Source organism: Hesperophylax consimilis, chromosome 6 (assembly GCF_061612785.1).
Source record: "Hesperophylax consimilis isolate HC1 chromosome 6, BYU_Hcon_1.0, whole genome shotgun sequence".
Classification (NCBI taxonomy): domain Eukaryota; kingdom Metazoa; phylum Arthropoda; class Insecta; order Trichoptera; family Limnephilidae; genus Hesperophylax; species Hesperophylax consimilis.
The window spans coordinates 33630621-33650579 of NC_142841.1; the positions used below are offsets into that span (position 1 = coordinate 33630621).

The 19959-nt window shown below is 33.6% G+C and overlaps 1 protein-coding gene across 1 annotated transcript in view; it reads right to left on the minus strand.

Annotated features, from left to right (window-relative positions):
* The window catches only part of drpr (multiple EGF like domains draper), a 102132-nt gene extending 92827 nt beyond the window's left edge, over window positions 1-9305 (minus strand). The window contains exon 1 of the mRNA XM_089632604.1: window positions 9137-9305. The gene's annotated coding sequence lies outside the window, so the exon portion shown is untranslated. The remainder of the gene's footprint in view (window positions 1-9136) is intronic.
* Window positions 9306-19959: the final 10654 nt, after the last annotated feature.

The window sequence follows — 19959 nt, forward strand, 5'->3', positions numbered from 1 at the left end:
ATTTACGTGAAATGGATACATTTCTATGAAATTAAGGCGACCATTCGTACCGGTTTTAGCAGTACTTGACTGATTTTAGGTCCGCTGTCGTACGTCGTTGTCCCAAACCAGTACAAAAAAAATCCAAATCCAATCCAATGAAAAATTGCGCCATGAATTTTCATAAATTTATTTTCATTTCGGGTAACTCATAGCATTAAATTATTACGGCGATGCACTACGTAGTAATGCAAAATCATGTGTTTTTGGTTTGAGAATTTGGTCGCCTAGAAATGTTTCAGATGCTTTAATTAAATAATACGAGTAGAATACATCTTGACCTTTGAAATAATCGAGTATTTTTTAGATTTTCTGAAGTCTTTTTATAAGCCCAGAAAAAAATAATGTATAAGGCCTATGAAAAGTGCTTTAAAGTTCAAAATCTCCTACTTACGAACCCATTTTCGGTTATGATTTTATTGTATAGTGTGGCAAGTTATTTATAAAATGACCGGAAAAAATTAAATATTTATGCCTGAACATCCACAAAATAAAATAAAAGGCACTTATTGGCCATGTTTTTTTCTTACATAAATCAAAACAGGCGGATGGTGTTAAGCGGGAATTTAAACCTTATCGCCATCTACATAAGGGGTGTTATTGATAACGGCTCGATTTAAAATATTACACGACGTAGTGCATCGCCTTAATGGTAGAATCAGAATCTTAGAACAAGAATATGTTAACACCAACAAATATCGTAAAACCAGGGAAAAAATGGCTTCTACAAAATGGGGTCGCGACTAGAAAGACGTTGAGAACCACTATATTTACGGTTATACAGGGTGTATCGGCACTAACCCGACAAACTTTAACCAGCTATTCCTTAGCACATTTGGAGTAAAAAATGTTATGTGCACTTTGCTGTCCGGTAACGTTTTTTTTTAATAAAAAATTAATTAAACATATTTTCACCACATGTCACCACTGTTTTATCCTTTGTCAAAATTTGAAAGCAACATCGCAACTCTCGCGTGTTGCTGCGAACGAAGCCCGTATTACATAATCCAGTACCAGAAAAGAAATATTTTATTTAACAATAATGATTATTCACATTTTTCGTATGCGAATCACTGATTGTCTTCTTGTATTGTACACATCAGTTTTATTTTTGTATCTAAATTGTTTCACCTCTGGAATGCTTTGGTTTCACCTCTTACGCGTTTCACGTATTAAATAGTCTAATTTTGAAACTAAGAAACTAATTAGTAGATTTCCTGAATTTATAATCGAAGTCCAATAATTCTGAGCACTTTTAAAAACAATTTTCCTCACTTAGGTACTTATCAATAATAATAATTGGATTATTTGAACAGCGCCGTTGTTTTTTAAATCACCGTAAGTGCTCTGTCAAAATGTTACTTGCTAGGCTATCCTACAACGTATATTTTTTAATAAATTTAGTTATTTACAACTTCGCGGAATGTGATTTATGAATATTATTGCTTATGTTAAAAGCCTTCCAGAATTACCGGAATATAACGAGCAGCTTGACACACTTAAGTTTATTTCCACTAATTTGAAGGTACAAAGAATGTATAGTTTTAAAAACAATCCCGATGAATCAAAAAACGGTTCATATAAAACTGCTGCGCAACACACTGAGACAAAGGAAAGCACTCACACAAACGTCATGACTGCATTGGATTGACCACCTGCAAATGAATGCTGCCAGATTGCTAATTTATTTAAACAATAATTATTAAATTTTATTTAAAATATCGCAATTTTTTTAAAAAATCGACAATAAATTACAACTATAATTTAAAAAAAATATTCTTAACCCCACGCTTTTTCGTAATTGATTAATTAATTCAGAATTTAAACGTTGCTTGAAATGACTAGCCGTATTTGGTGACCAGATCTGAATATCCAGGTTCAGAATTTAAACGTTGCTTGAAATGACTAGCCGTATTTGGTGACCAGATCTGAATATCCAGGTTTAGAATTTAAACGTTGCTTGAAATGACTAGCCGTATTTGGTGACCAGATCTGAATATCCAGGTTCAGAATTTAAACGTTGCTTGAAATGACTAGCCGTATTTGGTGACCAGATCTGAATATCCAGGTTTAGAATTTAAACGTTGCTTGAAATGACTAGCCGTATTTGGTGACCAGATCTGAATATCCAGGTTCAGAATTTAAACGTTGCTTGAAATGACTAGCCGTATTTGGTGACCAGATCTGAATATCCAGGTTTAGAATTTAAACGTTACTTGAAATGACTAGCCGTATTTGGTGACCAGATCTGAATATCCAGGTTCAGAATTTAAACGTTGCTTGAAATGACTAGCCGTATTTGGTGACCAGATCTGAATATCCAGGTTTAGAATTTAAACGTTGCTTGAAATGACTAGCCGTATTTGGTGACCAGATCTGAATATCCAGGTACTTCCTCACCTTCCACTCCTTCCCTTAGCCATAAAACTTACCCCAATTCAACATAAAAATTGTTTAAATTATCGGATGTAATGAAATGCATAATAATTAGACCCCAAAATACTTAATTATTCAGGGAAATAAACCCCTGAGTCATCAGTTGGAAATACCAACGACATTAAGTGAAATTAACAATGCAATAATCCTATTATTGCATTGTTTAAAATTTCACTTAATTATTAGCATTAGCAAATAATATTGGGATTAGCAAATAATAATTTACGACAATTTACTCGGAAATCAATAAAGCCAGAATAATAAAAAAGAAAGTTATCACTTACGTCGTCTGTAAGTGGCTTTACCAAAGTTTGATAATGCCGTCAGAAGGTGAAACAGCTGTCACGCGTAATAATAATTACAACTAGCAGAACTTGTTTATAAACACACTGTTTTTATAAATTTTTTAATAAGACTGTTAAAATAAAAAAAATCTCTAAATTGAAATGGAGTTCTACAAACTAAACTTAAAATCAAATAAATTTATTGCGAAGGTTCAAAGTACTGTACTGTAATATTATATTAAATAATTTTTACGTGTTTAATTATTGTTTAAAGTCAGATTAAAGCGATTAAAAAACCCACCTGGCAATTCTTATTCGAGTTTCGTTGTTTTTACGTATTGGCGCGCTTACAAGCATCAGTCGTCTCATTTTTAACCATTAATATTTAGTGTGTAGGAAAGAGAGAAGACGCTTTTCGACACACTTGTCGAAAAACTTGTTGAATGCCGACGGGCATACTCTTCTACAGATTTTATTAAATATTGATATGTAGGTAATATTGATGTGTAAATGAATGACATTGTGAGAATTTTACCAATAAATAATAAATGAAAATGCGGACATGTAGTTTATGTTAATTTTTTTATTGGAGCATTTGTTCGAAGTGACTACCATTATTTTCGATGCAAGCGTGTAGTCTTGTTATATTTTGATTATTTAAGTTTGCAGGATTTGCTTTAATTTCTGCAGCGGCTTCCATCACTCGTTCGAGCAGTTGCTCTCTTGAGGCTATTGGCTTAGCATACACGGACGCACGGACAGCGTGGGGTCTTCGGTAATTAAGTTCAGGATTCTCTCCTCAACTGCCACAGGAACGATGTTGTGTCCTCCGCCGGCGCCTTCAATCCGTCCGATGCCACAGTCACGCAATTGTTGATACATCTGAAACAAAACAACAAATAACAACTGCTTTTATTATTCAGCTCAGTAATAATGTCAAATAAACAATCGCGGGCTTTTTCACTCATTTTATTTTTAAAGAACACTTATTTTAGGCACATATCAGAAAACTTACGTTTTCTCTTCATTTATTTCATTTTTTTATAGTAAAATGTATAACAAAGTGTTTTAAATTATAATTTTCTTAACTAGGTACGGTTGATATCTTGGATTCACAGGGGTGAAATTGAATTCAAGTAATTTAAATAATCCCATGGTGAGAAAGGGAGTGAATTCAATTGCAGTGAATGATGCATTTATTAGAGATTAAAATTAATTAACTTTTTAAAACGCCGTTTAGTGACCACTGAACACAAATCACCTAAAGTACAATTTACATTTTTAAAGTTGGTGGCCCCTTGTTATGTTTTTAATGTTCCCAGTTTAAATTTCAAAAGCGCTTTTTGGCATTATCAATGAATGTAAATAGTTTCAATAAACAATTGATAGGGTACAAACCTGGACAAAGGTAGCATGGTGTGGGACGCGTCTTCCAGGAAACCTCATGCGATACTCCCTTACGGCTGCTCGTGAATTTCCATTGCAAAATCCATAAACAAAAACAATATCTGCTTGCTCGGCAGGTGGATAATTGAGGGGCATATTTCAACAGTAAAAACTTAGATAACAAAACAAAAACGAAACTAGAAACTTGATGACATGCGAACTCCCAAAACAGCACTGACCACTGATACGAGACGGGGTGGCGGGAACCACACGGGACTTGAGACAGAATATGTGTGAAAGAGATGACAGTAGCGCGGCGTTGCCAATTATTTTACCCCTATACTGTGGGCAGTAGCGGAGTGTGGAAATTTTATTTATTTTTTGTTTTTAAAAGAAAAAAAATGTTACCGGACAGCAAAGTGTACATAACATTTTTTACTCCAAATGTGCTAAGGAATAGCTGGTTAAAGTTTGTCGGGTTAGTGCCGATACACCCTGTATATACACGTATCTTTCTTTCTCGTAAACGATCCATGAAATAGATAAAGATATCATACTGCGTGATTTGAGAATGGTTGGGAAATACTTATTAGAAAGATACAGGTGAGATGGACTGACGATTCGAAGAGAACTGCATGCTCCGGATTGGTTGAGCCACTCGATCGATAGCTACGCAAATTTAGTTAAGAAATAAAATTTATTGTGAATTAAAACGATTTTTTTATAAAATCTAAAAATATGGGATAAACGATGAAATCTGTGTGGATTCATCGGCTTTAAACCACATTAAGCAGTTCATGTTTCGGTATTGATATTTCAGGGTATAATTTATGCAATGAGAGCGGCCAAATCGAAAACAGAACATCCGGAAATTTCTATCGGTCGAGTGCCAAGAACTGGAATGAAGAAAAAAAAAATGAGGGAGGCTTAAGTCCATGCCCAAAAGTGGCCGCAATAAAGCTCATGAAAAATTGTAAGAATATAATTTTTTAAAAATGTAATTAACATAGTTTTAAGAAACTAATGTGTCTTAGTTTCGATTTTTGTTACTTAAAAAAAAAAACACTTTTGTTGGTTAAAAACCATTTTTTAACAGGGTCTCAACCCATCGACAATCGATGTCAACATTAACTATTCTAAATAATATATTATTTACTCAAACTGGCTGCATATTACGTAAATCAAAACGCCGATTTGATTTTCACTCAATGTTTCAATAGTATAATTAATTATATGTAATATTATGCATGTTTTGGTAACCCTGTCTCTACATCTCGGTGCACTTAAGAGAAGCGGTTCAATTACTTCAATAACTGCATTAATACAATAATGCAGTAGCATTAATCCTACGAAATTGCAATCGGAGATTAACCGGGCCATGTGCAATATGTGCATTCAATAAACTCACTCACGTCTCACAGACGTACACAACACAATGATGAACATTTACAATTATAAAAATATCTTTATTACATTCAGAAAGAGTTGAATTTTACAAACATTTAAATAAGCGAAATATTAATATAAAAAAGTGAATGTTTTAAGACATTTAAACTAACTTTACCTAAAATAATATTTTTTTATGTGAAACCGCACAAGAGTCCCAACTGCTCCCAAGCCAGTGAGACTATGGCATCCCCAATTGGGGTATATTGTGAGGTTGAACGTGATTGGGAGGGGTGAAGGAGACGGGGGAGAGGAAAGGTGGGGGAGTACTTGGCTATACAGATCTGGTCACCAAACACGGCTGGAGCCATTTCAAGTTGCAATTCTGAATTGTGGTCTAACACCAGGGCGATACTGAGAGTATCTTCCACTCTTGAACGTGCCGCAAGTAAACTATACAGGGTGTATCGGCACGTACCCGACAAACTTTAACCAGCTATTCCTTAGCACATTTGGGGTAAAAAATGTTATGGGCACTTTGCTGTCCGGTAACATTTTTTTTTTAATAAAAAATGTATCATTAATATTTTCACCACATGTCACCACTGTTTTATCCTTTGTCACAGTTTGAAAACCCATCTGGCAATATTTTATTCCAGTTTCGTTGAATAATATACGTACGTACCTACATTGGCGCGCTTTTACAATCACAACGAAATGGCATGGCACCATTCGTCTCATTTTTAACTTGAGTGTGTATAAAAGAGCGAAGACGCTTTTTGACACACTTGCTAATAACAGCTGTTGAACACGAGAAACAATGCCAATGACAGTGACGGAGTGTGGATTTTTTTATAATTTTTTGTCTATAATTGAAAAAAATGTTACCGGACAGCAAAGTGCCCATAACATTTTTTACTCCAAATGTGCTAAGGAAAAGCTGGTTAAAGTTTGTCGGGTACGTGCCGATACACCCTGTATATTATTTTTAATTAAAATATTGTGAAATAAAACACAAATTCAAAAATATATATATTACTTGCGCATGCCGGGATTAGAATCCACGACCTTCAGATTGCTAGTCGAGAGCCTTACCCCTCGACCACGGAGGCCGTCAAACCTTAAATTAACTGAAAATATTTCGACCAAAGTGCAGTTTTTGTAAAAAATCACCTCACATGACCAGCAATAATTACTAACATAATTCGACGTAACTTTTTTTTCTTCTTTTAAATAACTTAATATTTTAGAAACAAACAGCATAATGCATAAAGTTAGTGGTAAACAGTTTACAAGATTTTATACATTTTACTGGACGGGGCTAGTACCTACATAGTTAAACGATTTTTTATGGGGTGTGTATATGTGTACGCTTGTGTGTGTATGTGTTTGGTGGTCACATCTGAATAGCTAGGCACTTCCCAACCTTACTCTTACTCAACTACTTCCACTTTACACTCGCTTCAGCCCAACATGGACTGGGCAATTATAACTTCTGTGCAATAAACATATTTAAAAAATCTTTATAAATACACACTGTTAATAATTCGAAAATATATCTTTCAAAGGGTTTATTTTGAAAAAAGACGCTGAAGGCCTAATTCAGTGTCACGGTAGTTCCTGAGAATCTTGTTGGCCACCCAGCCTTTTGCAAAAAAAAAGTATTTTATTCAATTTACTCTTGACTAATTCGACTTGATCTTACCTATGTGTAGATAGTTACACCTGGGGGCATACTCGGGCGAGCAATGCTAAATCACTATTTTGATTAATCTTTATAACGAATTGGTGTACATTATGAATACCAAAAAATATGCTTTAGATAAATAAATTGAAGGTTGTAATATCACTTCGCTTGAGTAGAATACAAATAATAAAATAAATTACTCAATAAAAAATATAAATGTAAACTACTAAAACAAACATTTTTTCAATAGAAATGTATGAACGCGTAGAGGAAACAATTTTTAAAAAATACAGTATTATAGCTAAGTTTGTTTGTGACAGTTTCACATGATTGACATTTTGCTTTCTTATAAAATTATTTATAAAATAATTAAAAAACCACTTTTTGGCTTGAAATCGAACGTTTCTAGACTCCATTTGTCAAGCGATTTTAATGCCTGTTACCTACAATATAAGGTATGCTAAGAATTTACACATTTTTGCCTTGCAGCTTTCTCTAAACAAACCAGTAAGTTCGTGGTTTAACATTTCCTTGCCGGTGCTATCAACTGAGTGTAAATCGTATCTAATTACTAAAATATCTCTGTCAATATACTAAACACAGATTTCAAATTTTACATATTCCTCCGCAATACATTTATGTATTGCCTTAAGTAATTACAATATATAAATATTTACCGAGTATATATTTATATTTGCTATACGCACCGGAGGACGAGGAATTTTTGAACATCGTAAAGGAAGGGTTAATACGGGTTTGTGACGTGGCTAAACCGGCGGCAGGAAAGTTTCGAAAGATACAGAGTAGGCCCTCAGATAAACTTCCAGCGTTTTAGGGTCATATACATACGACCGTGCGTCCATATTTTATAAAATAATTTTAATTTTTTTTCTATCATGCGCAAATACGTAATTTTTTGTACGTTAGATCGATAAATAATAATTCTTTTTAGTTGGCCTAAGATATTTATACTGAATGCCATTAATAAAATCCAAAAAATAGCCAAAATGAATAATTCATATTTCGCGTCGCTATCGTAACTATCGGTTTAATTAAAATATTATTTCTTATTTTTTTTATTATATGAACGACATAAAAGTTCGAGTTACAGATTTCTTAAAAATACTTTGAAATTTGATGAATTGTTCAAATTCTGTGAAACAACCCTTCCTTAGTGTTAAAAGAAAAATATGTATTCACAGAAGACAGTAAATAAATTATCTATGCAACTTAATGACCAACAATCGTTCTATAATTCTATTTTTGATACTGACAATTCGTGGTGGAATTCTATCATTTTATTGAAACAATTTTACTCTTTTTCCAAAAAGTTTTTAAATAGTTATTATTGTTTGAAATAGTGAGAGTTGATTTTAAACAGTGATAATAAATTAAGTGTTCTGGGAAATTGTATTTTGTTATATTATTAGTACACAATCAGTGTAAAGGCCCATTTTATCAGACCAAAACCAAAATATTTAATGAAGCTTACTAGTCTTTGCAATATGTTTAGTAAAGCAATAAACATGAACTGGTAAATAGTCGTATGGTAGTCGTAGGTAAATAATTACCCAATCAACAAGTAGTTTTACAGAAAGGGGAATTTAGGAATACAAGTTCATTGAATAATTCGGAGAAAACTAACAGAGAAAAATAACATTGAAAAACATTTCGAACAATGTCGTCAAAATTGTACAATTTCATCATCAGTGTCACGGTTGCAACCATTCATAAAGCAATAAGCAAATGCCAACACTACGAGTATTTTATTCAATTATTAAATGGTCAGCGAATAACCAAATCCAAAAATATTCAAGTGACCTATTTGCCCATTGAAAATGATGATTGAAGTTGATGTAACATTGGGCAAAGCTGTTATTTATATACAAAACAAGGATGGAATAAAAACAATACTAACCTTCTTCGCTGTCTTAAAATCTTAGATTTAAGATATTTGATGGAGATAGCAACTATTATAACTATAACGTAAAATAATGCTGTAAAACAACATAAACCAAGCGAAACAATCACAAACTCAAACACAGACAACTACAAACAAATGGAAACAATGACGCTACTGTCAACGTCATGACCATAGATAAGTGATGGGCAGGATCGAAAGATAAACATGATCGAAATATAGACAAAGTTTGGTACATTGGTATGGCAACATTATGGTAGGTACTTGCATTTCCAAAAAATGGGCAAAACCAGTGTTTTCATACTGACAATGATGTTTATTGTTTACTTGCAGATATCAACGTAATGATCGTAATATTATTGATGTGAATGACTACGAATTTGAACGCGTTTCATATGACGTTAAATTTATAATGTCTACATTTAAACTGAATAAATAATACAAATAAGTTTCGTAACTACTTCCAATTATAAGGAAATACTGTATACATGAATAATCATACTGGGGGTTTGAGATTTCATCACATTTATTATTATTCCTAGTTTCTCATTAATTCTAGTCATGCTTCAATAGAAGAAATAATCAAAATATTTCATTCCCAACGTACATAAATACCTGGACACTAAAAAGATACCGAATATAATATTTATATATCGGGCTGATTGCATCTTTCACATAAATTGCATGCATTCAGTACTTTCAACACATTTGTTTAATTTGCAAATGTATTCTGAGTATTTCAAATGCCCTATATACGTCTTATTTTTTATGTTCCTTAAAAACTAATACTGTTTTAGAAACTCTATAAAATTATCTTTCCGGTGTCACCATTTAAAATAAACATTACAAAATATTTCCAAAGAATACAATTTTAATATCAAATGGGAAAATGTTGTCAAAAACGTTAACCACATTATTGCTTAATTTTTTTACACCAATCGTAGAAAAATTGAGAGAACTCGATCTTTCGAAAACACATTCGTTTTTTTTTGGGGAATTTGTAAAAAAACTGTAAATTCACTTTTATCTCTTTCATTTAATAAAAAAATAAGAAATAATGTTTAAAGTTAAACCGATTACTATGATAGCGACGTGAAATATGAATTATTAATATTTAAGGTAAACTGGAAAAAAAAATATTTCTCTTTGGAGACTATATTATAATATATTATTATATATTATAGACTTCTCGTAGTAAGATGATGTTTAGTTAATTAATTTTTACTTTTTATTTAATAACATTTTTAATTTAAAATTTTAAAAAGTGGATAGTTCAGATGGTTCAGGCATCGCTAGTCATCTTTGTATAGCTTCAGCTCTGCAGGGGGCGTGTCAATGAAGCTCAGTTACCTGTGTGCATTTAGACAGCAGGATTTATTTGAATTATATGTTTTCCGAGAGATGGCACTGCTAGTGCATTTTTTCGGTCGATTTTCGTACGATGAGTTTCGCCTGTTTATTGCTGTCGCAAGATACAGTTTCTTTAATCACAATGTGATGATTCGATTATTCAAAATTCTACTTTCTTGAGAGCTGGTTGTGACATATTGTTCTTTCATGGTGCTAGTGATAATTTTATGGTTCTAATTATAGACTGCTGCCGATTCAACCTTGTGGAAAGGATTTGGAGCCATCTCAAAACGGATGATATCTTCGATCCTCTGTTTTTTTTAATGTATTTTGGTTGATTGGATGGATAATAATGTTACGCCGCCTGTACTGTGAGAGAATTTTGCAATCGACCCTTTTTTACATAGGGAATTAATTATTCTCCACTCTTTCTAACGTCAAAAAATTACGCATTTCCGCTTGGTAGAAAAACAATATTTTAGAAAATACTAGCTGTTCCCCGCCACGCGTTGTTGTGGCTTAGTCGTCCGATGCAGATAGATAGGACGTGTTGCTTTTACGTCCAACAGACTACATTGTTTAAAGAAAAACACGTTTTTACCTGTCACAGGTGACTTCTATGTAATATTGGTATATAAAATATTCGCGTATTCAAATGCAACTTTGTGTAAAAAATTCGAAGCCATCGGTGAAGAACTTTTGGAGATTTAAGATTTTGAACAAATGAACAATAACATTTGTATTTATATAGATGAATGTCCGGTAATATAGAACCTTAAAACTCTCGAGGGGTTTACTCAATAGTAACATAAAGTGATGCTACCCGAATCACATCCCCCGGAAACGACGCCAGCGCCATTGCCATTGAAGTGCTTAAGTTCGTGATTGTTTTAATTGTTGTCCAAACTTGTTTCGTGAACGAAAATATTTTGAATTATCTGCTGTGTGAAAATGCCTCCCGATAAAGTTAACCCTTCCAGCATTTTAGGGTCATATATGACCGGGCATCTACATTTTATAAACCTCATTTCTAAAATCTGTCAAAATATTGACAGATCTATGGTTAAATAGTGGAAAAACTTTTTCCATTCAAAAAAGCTCGGTGTTATCAATCTAGTGAGTGGTTTATTTATGGGAAAACTTTTCCCATTCAAAAACAACAAATATATCGATCTAGTGACTGGTGTATCTATGGAAGCGATGGGCACAATCGATGATATACTAGATCTTTTGTTCATAGAAATATTTCGATTAATTATCATGGTTCTGTCAAAAACCATCACACAGTCCAAGACAATCGTTTTGAAACGTCATCGAACAAGGAATCAATTCTGCCAAAAATCATCACACAGTCTGAGACAATCGTTTTGAAAATAATTTTCAACCACAGCCGTCACGTAATTTGTCAGAATTAATCGATAAAAAAATCAGTCACGTCATTGGTCCGAATTTATATTTTAAGTTTTGATTTACGACGCCCGTACATTTAGTGTGTGTAAAAAATTTTGGCATTCTAAGTGTTAATAAGTTGGGAAGGTTATTAATAAAAATAAATTGATATTTTTTATGACTCCGTTTTTGTGAAAAACCTGAAAACTATGAAGAATATAGGGTTGACATGTATTTTAAGGTTATGTGTGTAGTTGTTGATAAAAACCCAAAGAGCCCGATATATAAATTTTATTTTTAGTTTTCGTTTAGTGTCCAGGTTATGAAAAACCGGCTGAACTCCGAGCGATTAAATCGATTTCTCACTCGATTCTTTTGACGTACCGATCAAAATATTTCGATTCTACCCATCACTAGTTATACCCCCGTTTGTCTTCAACTTAACCACAGACAAAACGGTCTATACCCCATCACACAGAGCGATTTTAGTTGATCAAGTCGGAGTTGGATGACACTTGAAAGCTAATCGACAAGTGTGAATAATCTTTCAACGGAGTTGAACGACGAAAGTTGAAAGCCCGTCTACTTTTGTTGTTCAAGTATGAGTCATCGTTTGAATTTCCCGCCGAATCGAAACGTGTGAACATATGTTTCAAGTCTCTTGCGATTTTTAGTTCCTTGCGGTCGAAAGTAAAGGCGGCGATACACATGCCTGTAAAATGGACCAGTAGCTTGCATGCAAGCTACTGGCATGTGCAAGCTACTGGCGCAATGAGAATACACATGCAAGTTAAACTTGCATGCCAGTTGCGTCCTTGCATGCCTGTATTTGCAAGACGTATACACATGCCAGTCACTAGACAGTACGTGTCTCAAATCACTCTGAGACTGAGTAGTCTCAAGCTTTTTGGCAATGGAAAACATTCGAAGTGAATTAAATATCATCGTATTGCAATTGGCAGTACAATGTGTGGCTAATTTAATGAGAGAAAAGGCCGCGGCGAACAACAGGTCAGCTACTGGCATGCCCGTACTTGTCACGACGTTCACACATGCCGGTTTCATAGCCCCCCTCGTCCCCTCCCTCAACTTGCATGCCAGTAAATCAAATGTTGTGCAATCTACTGGCAAGGCAGGTACAGGCATGCAAGTTAGCGTATACACATGATAGTAGCTGGCATGTGCAAGGAGCTGGCATGCAAGTGTGCCAGCTACAGGCATGTGTATTCCCGGCTTAAACGTTAGATGTCTCTACTGAGTGATTTATTTACTCGTACCTAGTTCCTACCATTATGGCTTCTACTTCAATGAAAAAATGTATTAAGTGGTCGTATGATATGATGTTTAGATTTATGGATCTACACCAAAACCATCCTTATCTTTGGGATCAGAAGCAAGAAGTTTACAAACATAACAATGCCCGTGACACTGCAATTAATAATATTATTTTATAAATGTTGCTTTAAGTTAGTAGTTATTATTATTAAACACGTCTCTGAATGTTTAAAAAAAATATATTTTTTTTATCTTCATAACAAATTTTAGGGCATCAACTATTGCAACGAAAACTTCTTTTAAAAACAATGATATCGTATTTTTTGGAACTCTGTGCATATAAGTCAGACTTAAAGAAGAATCCCCCGTTGCCATGTATCTTAGAGTAATTTGTAACATAGTTTTTGCTGGGACAGCCACGCGCAAAACTGTGTCATTTTTTGGATTTTTTTTTAATTTTACACAACATCAATTCTTCTGATATTCGCAAATGATTGCGATAGCCTTCGGTATCTTCTAACGCCATCTCTCAATATAATGTTAGAAGCACCCAATTCGTTTTTCCTTATAATCCATTATCTGACCCACATACAACACTTTTTGCGCTTTTTCATATTCTAAAGTTCGTTCCGTAAAAGGTCCGAAATCGTAGGGACGCACGATAACTTCACTTGACGCCATCTTGATCAGCAAAATAGGTTCGAGTTAAATTGAAACGTCTGAATGATATCTTGTTCAATTTTTGTCGTTCAACTAAAATCGCTGTCTGAAAGAGGCAAAAGGGGGCCAGACTTGAAAAGAAATCCCACATTGCCAGGTAGCGTAATTTGTAACGTGCGACCATAGACAATATAATTGCACTCGGCCAACATCGTTCTTTCATTAGCCCCATAAAATATATAAAAAAAATATCGGAATTTAGAAAATCAAAACGAAAAACTCACAGCTGTTAAAATATATTTTTTTATTTTCAATACAATGGTAATAACACAAGTACAGTGTCAGTATCACCCATAAATAAACCACTCTTGTGACACGTCGCGCGTGTTGAGAATTGATTTATCATTGAAGTAGAATATAACACTTAGAAATTAATTTAAACGAAACATACAACATAACAATAACAACAACAACTGGGAATCGATCCTGATATCCCAAGGCTGATGATACTGATAGTTTATTGAAAAATTGTAAAAAAATACTTGCCTTAATACCTTCATATAATTTAATCTTACTTTCAGTGTTCCGCCAAAATAGTGCGTACCTAATATGCATGAATTAAATGGTACTAACGTTTCTTCTAACCCCGCGTGTAGTATCGGCAATACCAACTTATGAAAATATTGAAATTATTGGAAATGGTTGTCATCCCATAGGCTAGCATTACACTTGTAAGTTTTTTCGTAAATTTACGACTTCTAGCCAATGGGCATATTGCATTTTTAAAATCCAATACGCCCATTGGCTAGAAGTCGTAAATTTACGAAAAAACTTACAAGTGTAATGCTAGCCATATAAATTTCATTTAACGTAATTAAAAATTAGAATGTTAAAATTTAAAATATCCAAAAAGTTAAAAGTTTCCTTAAATAGTAATTAAGGCGAATCAAAATATTTTATTAAAAAAAAAATCCCTTTGCGTGGTCAGAGATCCCAAATAATTACCGATTATTCTGTACGTCGTTTATCGAACATAATATATAAATATCATCTTTATTTATGGTCTATATTGTTTGTGGTTGTGTGATAGGTTTATTTATGGTGGTTGTTTTCGTGTGTCGAAAATTTATGCGGTTTAGGCATTTAACTCAGCTCTGGCCTTGAAACTCATTTAACAGCGCCACGCCCACCTCCGTATTCTTATAGAAAAGAATAGTGTGGCTAAAAGCTCAATCTCATTGGTTAGAGCAGAATGATAGTTTGATCTCTCGCTCTCTACCATAGTGACTCGCAGGGGGGTATAACTCCGCTTAAAAACGTCAACACAAATTATAGACATGGTAAAAATCTATGTTTGTGACGTAGGCGATGCGTATTTTTTTTTGTTTCTCGCTCACTTTACCATAAGACTCGTGCGCCAGAAAGAGAGGGTTCGCAAACGGTGTAATGCGTGTTCTCGCCGCTAGGTGGCCGACTCATGCTTCCCGCCATTTCACTTCCTCTAAAAAACTGTAAGAAAAGTTTGACAGACGCCGTTGCATAAATGAACAACTCACTAGATCAATATCTTCGGGTTTTTAGTACTGAGCCCATGGGTCCTAATGTTTGCCATAGATAAAAGTCAGTAACTGAAAAATATACGTCACTACTACCACTCTACTACACATACTCACCATCGACTAGGATAGAAACTATAAAAAAGGCGTAACCATAGACAATATAATTCTCATTCGGAGCCAACCCATTGGCTAGCCTAAAATCGGCCAATGACAGCGGCCTATAAACATGCATGAAGTTCGTATTGGTTTGTGGAAAATATACGTCACAAGTCACCCATAGAGATTACCGTGTCTTTTTTTTCTGACCCACTTTTTTCTCGGAGTTATACCCCCTGCGCCGTTGTTTGTCATCATAAAATTGTCAAATATCTGGTTGTGTGAAACAGTTGATTTATGTGTGATAAATAACATTTATGTGCCTACCGATAAAGTCCTTAAAACGTATTGTGTGAAAGGATGTACGGACAGAGACTATTCGACACAAGTTTCCAACCATAACCTCTGAGAGTCCATTTCGAGAATGGTGTTCAGCACGTATCATGACTACATCCTAAAAGGTATTCTATACTGCATCAGCCTATAATAATAATAATATGTTTTGTTAATTCGGTTAATGTAATAATTATATTTATTTCAGAGCATAACATCTCAACCAGCAACGTACCCGTTGCTGCACAGGGGAAGCTAGTAGAAAATGAAGGTACAAATCTGTTTTATATTACTTAAAAGGGAATAGTATTGTTAGTTTTGTTCCTCTAATATGTCAATCTTTACTTCAATTTCTTCAAGAACTATGATATATTTTTTTCCAGAAATGAGTGCAGGACCCAGTCATGTCTTCTCTGCAACCAGCAGCGTTGCTGTTGCTGCACAGGGGATGGCAGAACATAGATGTAAAATATCTTGCATAGGTGACCCATATGATCCCACTAAGAAATTTGCTATCAAGGCTCTTGAAATTCATTATGTCGTCGAGTATGTACTGAATTATAATTGCGAAAATTTATATCTTGCGCCCGTTATTGAAGAAACCATTGCCAAATATATATGTTTTGATTGGCTTAATTGTAACGAACATAAAAAAAAATTATTCAATTCATTATCAAAATTACTGTACCATTTATAATCAATGCATGGTGTACCGATGTCAATAGAAAATTAATTGGCAAGGATACACTACCATACAATGGACCTGACTCCATGAAGAAAATAGCAGTACTGCAACATTTAAAATATGCTAAATATAGGAAGAAATGGTTGTCATAACTAATTTATTTTAATAAGTTAAAACCAATTAGGACCACAATTTGTTCCTATAAGCGTCTTTTAAGTATCGTAGTACTGCCATGCTCCTCATTAAATCAGGTCCATTGTATGGTTGTGGTGTATCCTTGCCAATTCATTTTCTATTGACATCTCTATATGAGTAGTAGAATAATAACGAAAAAATAAATATACAAGTCAAATATTGTTATCGTTTGTAATTTTAAGCCAAATATTCTCTGATGCGGAGTTTACATTATTCAGTTTGGCTGTATTAGTCTGCAGCCCATTTTCAGTCACCGACTAGTGTTAATAAAAAAATAGTCGAATTAGTTTATTTCATATGTCTAGTTTATATATAGTTCTACTTTTTTATTACATACTTGACATCATAATGAATATTCTCTCAACACCTTCTTTAAATTTTACTCTTGTATTTGGTGTTTTTATTGGTTATTATTATACCCTATTTATTTATCAGGTGCCAATATGTATTGTTAAAACAATAACCTATTGTTAAATTTACTTTTCTGTTTACACTGTTACATTCTTTATGTTGTGTACTATTCCTAAGTTAAAAATATCTAAAAGGCATATAACGTTTTTAAAACTAAAAAGTATTATATACTTACTATTAATATATGAAAGGTATAAATATTTAAGTAATAAGATAAGTAGGAGGGAATCAAAAATAATAATAATGTAATTAGACGCTAAAACAGTAGGTTGAATCGTTGAATGCCTTATTGACAATATTTTTTTCAATTGCCGTTGGATGTTGAAAGAAAATAACTATCATTTCCAACAGCTAGTTTTATATTGATACAGTAATTTCACCTTCTAAATGTGTTTTGTGCTTATATTATTGTATTTCATGTTTATATTTAAAAAATAAAATTATTGTACATGTAATTATGAGTTTGCTTTTCAGCTTCCTTCTGATAAAACGCTGTCCTGAGATAATGAGCTGTAAAGGAAGTTACTTTAAAGGTCATTTCTTTCTTAGGACAGGGCTTTGTCAGATGGGACCTTGTGGTGACATTTTACTTATGTTTTAGGCTAATGAATTGGGTTTTAGGTAGGTTCCGAAGCAGAATTAAATTGTCTATGGTTGCGCCTTTTTTTTAAATTTCCTCTATCCTTTGTCGATGGTGTGCTGTGACGTCGGCGATGTGTGGTGTATTCAAATTTGCCAGATCTATGGTTAAAACTTGACGAAAGCAAACGTATGGAAAGAGGGCGGAGTTATCAATCTATAGTATTGTCACATAGTTTGACCCGGAGTGACGTGCATTTTGTGCACGGCTGCTCAAGTTTTAACATCATGGACGTGCTAAAATTAATCGAAAACATTAAAAGTGACCTAAAAAATATAACTACCGTAAAAGATTCGAAAGTGCGAAACAACCTCGAATTAACCATAAACCTCTTAGAAGAAACCTGGAAACAAGAGAGAAACAATTTCCAGGAACAAATAATAGATCTTCAAAAAAAAGTTATCACCAAACTCGAAAAAAATTATGAACCAAAATCGTACGCAATGGTACTAAGAGAACGAACAGTACAAATCGAAGAACCCAAATATGCCGTTATGATTGCTGCAGAAGGCAAAGAAACATCTGAGGACATAAAAAAATTATTACTAAAACAATCAAAGCACCTAACCTAGGAATTGGTATAAATGGGATCAAAAAAGCATCAAACAATAAAATAATTATGACTTGCTCGAAAAAAGAAGACGCAGACAAACTAAAAACGGAAATAAATAAAAATAAAAACGGAATATCTGCTACAGAATTAAAAAAGAAGAGACCGTGCATGGTCATTAAAGGTGTGGGAGGGGAGTATACTGAAGATAATTTTCTTAACGACTTTTTGTCGCAAAACAATGAACTAAGTGATGCCCCAAATGATTCAATTAAAGTAACTAAAATATTAAAAAACAAGAAAAGTGACCAACTCCGCAATGTAATAATAGAAACAACAGGCCAAATCCGAAAGATATTACTTGATAAACAAAGGGTCAATATTGGTTTTGTCCGAGCACACATAGAAGATTGCAATCCCTTAATGCAATGTTACCACTGCCTTGGTTTCGCACATACATCACTAAAATGCCTGAACAAAATGAATAAGCCTAGATGCATACACTGTGCAAAAAACCACAAATTTAGTGAATGCGAAAAAACCAAAGATATAGTGAAATGCTACAACTGCGACAAAAATAACAATTTATTCGGAACCAAAAACAATACTGAACACAGTGCGAATAGCGATAAATGTACTTACCGAAAACGAATGGTTATCATAGCTCAACAGAGAATCGATTATGAATAAGTGATGGATGATTTTCTAGGCGAGGAAATTGACAAATTAACAGATGTTTCACAGCACATTTGCGAAGATTCACAACATTGTAGAGATCTGCTAAAAAAAGTCCCAAGTGCTTTCATTGTTCTGCACCAAAACATCCGAAGTTTAAAAAAAAACCTAGATGAGTTTGTAGTAACACTAAACCTTCTTGAAACATTACCGGACCTCATTGTTTTAACAGAAGCGCACTTAAATATAAATAACGCTGACACACTGTACAGTATTCCGAATTACACATACTTTTCGTCAACTACCTATATTAATAAAACTAGTGGTATAGCGGTGTTCATTCTAAATAAATATAACAATGTCACTGTCACAGAAATTAAAATGCAATTAGCAAACTGTTTACAACTGAGTGTAAAAGTGAACGACATTATGTACCATATTATTGCCATCTACCGGACGCACGGATCGAATCCCACAAATTTCATTATAGAAATCGAAAAATTATTACTGAGTCAAAAAAATACCTTTAATATTATTGTTGGTGACATTAACATTAATATCGGACACTGGGTACAAAGCAAAACGAAAGATGATTATATAAATGTAATGACTTCGCTAAACTATAAATCATATATAAATAATGCAACCCGAAATATCAGCGGACAAATCCCTTCCTGTATCGATCACATATGGTGCAACTCAAATAACACTGAAAAAAACATGTCGATATTATGGAAAACCAGCATAACTGACCACTACACCTGTATATTAGTTAACAACATAGACAAAAAAAGTACCAACCCCAACAAAACTGACAAAAAAAAACAAGAAAAAAAATATTTAAATATGGAAACTTTAGAAACAAATCTTAAGATGGAAACCTGGGCATCAATAATTGAATCGGAAAATCCAAATACTTGTGCGGAAATTTTCGAAACTGTTTTCCTAAATCACATAAACCTTTCTACACAAATACTTATTTCTAAAACAAAATCTAAACAC